Genomic DNA, 5,524 nt, shown 5'->3' with positions numbered 1-5,524 from the left:
TTCTGTTCACCCCACAGATCTTCAATAGGAGCGCTTTGTGGAGCCCACACAGTAACGTTCACTTTGGACCTCTAGACGAAGTTCTTCACCAGGAGTGCCACATGTTTGGGGCCAGAGCAATGACTCAGACCCAGTTTTGCTGCCTTCACATATTTTGATTCCTTTCATCTTGATGAGATTCCCTGTCAGTCTATTCCCGTTTAGGGTTTTTGTGATTTTCTTCTTTGAGACTACAATTCCCAACTTGGCGAAGTCATTCACTCCTGTCTTCTGGGGTCTTTAAACCCATCTCTCAGTAGTTTGTTCAGTACTTTCAGCTCTCTTTGAATTTCTTGATGATCCTTCTCACTCCAGTTTTTGGAACTTGGAAAACTTGTCATAACGTCATATATCCATATCCTGATTTTCCTTTGTGACAATCAGCAATCAGTGTGTGTGTCAGGGGGCTGATAATATTTACCCCCATAAGTTTCTTTTTCTGAAATAATTCTGATATTACGTGCCATCCATCCATCCATCCATCCATCCATCCATCCATCCATTCGCTTCCGCTTATCCTTTTCAGGGTCGCGGGGGGCACTGGAGCCTATCCCAGCTGTCATAGGGCGAGAGGCGGGGTACACCCTGGACAGGTCGCCAGTCTGTCGCAGGGCCAACACACAGGGACAGACAACCATTCGCACTCACATTCACTCGCACATTCACACCTAGTGACAATTTGGATTATCCAATTAACCTATCCCCACAAGCCAATTACGTGCCAATAGAACAGAAATATCCTTCATTGTCCCTCATTGGGGACATTCGTGTGTTCCAGCAGCAAAGACGGGCAGATGGAGCATGCAGAGTCGCACAAAAGTACAGAATATAACACAGAAAACAAGAAATAAGAGACCGTACACCCATGTGCAACTAAGAATCACTAACTAACCCCACCAAGTCCACACAGACCCAGGGGGTGGCTTCAAACCCAGGACCTGCTTGCAGTGAAGTAAGTGAAAATGTGGAAAGACACACCAGGCCGGTGTGTTTTCATTTGGCTCAGAGATTATTCTGATGTAAGCTACTGCAGGTTACCTCACAATGCTAACGTAACATCCACCTGCACCTCTGTGGACCAGAGGAGAGGGAACGCCTTTGACTCCACCTGTTGGTTAGTGGAGTCCCAGCCTCACGCTGGACATTTTCTCCGTTGTCTAGCTCTGTTTTTGAAGCCCGATGAGACAAAGTGTGGATGTGAGGGAGAACACTCATGGCCACTGCGTGTTCATGTGTTAGCAACAAAATGAAGATGTTCATGTTGCATCGGCGGACTGTTGACTGAGGTCATACATGAAGGAGAAGAAGGGAGTTTCATCCTGACCTTTGATTCAGTCCAGTTGTTGAAAGATGAGTCGTTCTCTGTTAGAATTTAGTTTATTGTCTGTTTAGTTTTTATTCGTTTCAGTCATGTGACTGTGACTGTATGGACAGCATGTGTCAGAGGTAGGACACTCAGCACAGGTATTACAATAAAAACAAAGATTCTTATGCCACACTTTTAGGGCTTCAGCATCCAGAGTACCAGTGCCTCTAATGAATGCAGTGTGAGCAACTCAGGGTTTAGTATCGTACCCAAGGATACTTGGACATGCAGACCAGAGCAGCAGGGATCAAACCACCAGCCTGATTAGCAATGAGCTGCTCTGCCTCCTCCAGGCGCTCTGAGGCTCTGAGACCAGACGGGACCGGGTGTGCTCACGGTGGTACAAGCCTTGAATTGTCAACATCCAGAGTTTTAATAATCATGTACTGATGAATAGAGTTTTTACCAAACTAAGGAGATTTATTTTAGTTGGTTTTCCAGGTTCGCAGATTCCTGAACTATAATATTCCAGCTCTGCGAGGCTCTGGTGACAACGACAATAGTTTTCGCACTACTTTGTATTTGCTCATTTCCTCATCAAATCGTAACCACCAGGGGAGACGACCCACCAGCCAAAGAAGAGAGAAAGTGGTAGCACTGTGAAAGGCCTGCCTGCCAGCAGCTCTCGGCCCGACGGTGTCATGGTGTCGGGGAAGTTGCCTAATTCTAATGCAGTGCCAAGTGAGCCAAAGAGGAGGCCAAACATTGCGTCTGAGAGAAACTTGGCCAGTTTGAAAGAGCTGATTGTATTTGTTGGATTTTATGCACAGCGGTGACGGCCTTTGAAAGAACATAAATAAAAACGTGCAGGTGACGTGCTGGATCCACAGGCTGCACACTGGTGGATTCACCTGGTGGCTCAAAGCAAAGAAAATGAAGAAGGTTTCAGACTCTGCGGAGGCTGTTTGATTACAGGTGTGCCTTCAGTGAGTCTTGAGAAGCACAGCGCTCATGGCAAACACTGATGCGATTTGTTTACACCTTCGTATTAAAAGCGGGTGACAGCCAGCGGCTGCAGCTCCTCCTGTTCCCGTCCCTGTGCTGTAATTATCACCTCCATGTCACCACCACACAGACGGAACTGCAGCCTGCGCTGCCGCTGCTGATGAAGAGCCACCAGAGGCCCTGCACAGGTCGGCTCAGTCGCAGGCTCTCTTGAAAGGGACACAAAGCCTGCGGATGAGGAGTTCCTCTGTGTGGCTCAGGGGGATGTGGACACAGGGCGATGGACTGAGCTTCATAAAGACCATTATGATCTTTGATGTCAGGCTCTGCTGTCTTTCTTACTCAGGAGTTTTCTGTGAACGCCGCTCTTTCTCTGTGCGGCTCTTTGCTATAATATTCGCAACCCCTAACCCTGTGCAACATGGTGGCTGTTAAGATGGCCAAATAAACTTGGAAAGTTAAGCTCGTGGTTTCCTGTGAGGCAGAAGAGCTCCCAGCAGTGAAATGTTTAAACCTGACGCAGGAACAGACTAAGTTGGAAGAATGTGAAGACTGGGAGCAGGTTGTGTCCATGACAAATATCTAGATATGTAAACAGTCATGTATCAATTATTCAAGAAGAAGAAAGTATTTGCACAAAGCCTCAACGAGCTTTAACCGAAACATACAAACTGCAGGAGTCTCCTACCTTGAATCGTACTTTCTTGAGCATCGTTACTCCAAGTGAAATTAAACGAAACTAAGGGTTAGAGAATTCCAGCCTCCATTCAGGAAAATCCACCGAAACTCCAGCCAGAAGATCCAAAAAGAATCCCAGCGTGCTCTGCGGCGAGGCGTCCGTCTGCCGGCTGTGTTTAACACGCCACAGACAACAGTGCTGCTCTCCCCTCAAACCTTCTGCAGAGCTTATCAGCTCATTCACTCGGAAAACAGACACACCCTCCTCCTAATGACTGGAGGGCCACTATTAACACCCCCGCCCCCCAACAACGCCCCACAGGCTAAATAAGGCGGGTGGTAAGCTCTCTCAAACACCGCCCCACTCCCCAACATTTACCCATCTGCTGCCCACAGCAGCTCAACATCAGACTTCATCTTCACAGCTGTTCATCTTTGTCTGTCAACACAACGCAGTCAGACGCAGAACGAGCTCCTGAAACTTAGCGGGCACGTTTCCATCTGTAAAGGTTTTTAAGGACAAACATATGATCCAAACACAGCATCAGTGTGTCTGCTGGACTCAGAGTTCTGCGATGGACAGACTTTAGTGGAGTCTGGTGGCAGTACCGGCTCTCAGCTTTGCATGAACATCCTGTAATGTGGCAGTTTTACTTTGCTTCACCGTTCCTTGGACCACTGAGGGAAACTGTATCGATGTTTCCAGAGCTTTTAATACATCTCAGTGGAGGAAACATGCTGGCCATCCATGATACGCTCAGCCTGTAAATCTGTTTTCTACACACAAACTGACTTGTGTTGGCTTACATGTACATTTACAAACAAAGGCCTGATCAGGAGAAAAATGAGCAAAGCAGAAAAGAATCAGGTTTGTTTTAAAGAAACCACCTCTCGTGCTAATATAACAGAATCTTACACAGAACCTCGTAGACTCGGCCCAGTGCTGCAGATGATTTGTGCTCACTTACAAATACAACTGCTGCATTCAACTTTTAAACCATTGTTGAAGCACAAACACATTTGCAGGCTGTGTGATGCGTCACTGTACAGGCCATGCTCTGGATCTTTACCATCAATCATTAGTTTTAATAATTATATTGGCCACGGCTCCAACACCACTGTGAAGTTTGCTGATGACATGGTGATGTTGGGCGCCATCTCTAACAACAATGAGGCGGCCTACATGGAGGAAGTGAAGAATCTGGCATCGTGGTGCCAGGATAACCGCCTCCAACTGAACGTTGGCAAGAACAAGGAGCTGGTGGTGGACTTCAGGAGGAGTCAGCACAGAGACCACAAGCCCATTATCATCAGTGGAGCTCCAGTGGAGAGGGTGCACAGATGTCCACATCTCCTCAGACCTGACATGGTCTGCCTACATTCAGGTCCAGTCCAAGAAGGCTAGGCAGCGCCTGTATCATCTCCGACAACTGAAGAAGTTCAGGTTCTCTCCAGTGATCCTCAGGACTTTCTATGCAGGTGCTGTGGAGAGCATCCTCACACAGAACATCACATCCTGGTATGGAAACAGCTGTGTCAAGGACAAAAAAGCTCTTCAGAGAGTGACCCGTACAGCAGAACGCTGCTGCAGGGCTGCTCCCCCTCCCTACAGGACATCTGCACGAGGAGATGCTGGACCAGAGCAGCTCAGATACTGAAGGACCCGTCCCATCCCAGCAGTGAACTGTTCCAGCTTCTGCAATCAGGCAGAAGGTTCCACACCATCTGGGCAAAAACAGAGGCTGAAGAGGAGCTTCTATGCTCAGGCCATCCCTCCTAAACCAGAACCCCCCTGCATAAGTGACCGAGACAGGACTCGTTCTTAACACACCCCAGCCTGACGCTTCTCACCTTCACCACAGCACTCGACTCTTTAACACCCACTCGCACAACGTCAAATTTCCAGATTGTTTTATTTTATTCAATGTATATAATGTTGTCTCTCCTTTGCACAGGCGAGGAGCGTGTGAGGACACATGACCTGCTGAAGTTCACACTGAGCATCAGAATGAGGAGATTGACGGCACAGCTGCTGGAGCCAGGCAGCCTGGTCTCAAACTACTCATCTACTGGGATGTTCCCACACAACCAGCTCTACAAGAGAGAAGATCCAGTGAGCAGCAGCGCTCCGGGTGAAAATGTGTTGTTGATGCTGCCTCCAGCTGATAGGAACAGTAACAACCACTCAATAAAAAAGCCACGCAGAAGCTGCTGTGACCCCCACTCATGATCCTGATGAGTGAAGTCCTGTGGGATCAGAGCAGCTGGGGGCTTAGAGGCAAACATTGGTCATCAGGAGAAAAACGCCTCAAATGCCAGCAGACTGAGTGGGTGTGGTTAATCTGATTGTTGATAATAACAGGCGTGCTGGCTATTTCTGTTTCACACAGTAACCAACGCAGTGAGCACTACAACACAAACAGGACAAACACGATTTCTTCTTCACACAACGACCTAATTATGACAGGCCCACTGAAACAAAAACCCAAGTCAGAC

The sequence above is a fragment of the Maylandia zebra genome, linkage group LG14, assembly GCF_041146795.1.
Source record: "Maylandia zebra isolate NMK-2024a linkage group LG14, Mzebra_GT3a, whole genome shotgun sequence".
In the NCBI taxonomy this organism is placed as follows: Eukaryota; Metazoa; Chordata; class Actinopteri; order Cichliformes; family Cichlidae; genus Maylandia; species Maylandia zebra.
Note: the sequence above shows the minus strand (reverse complement) of the source record.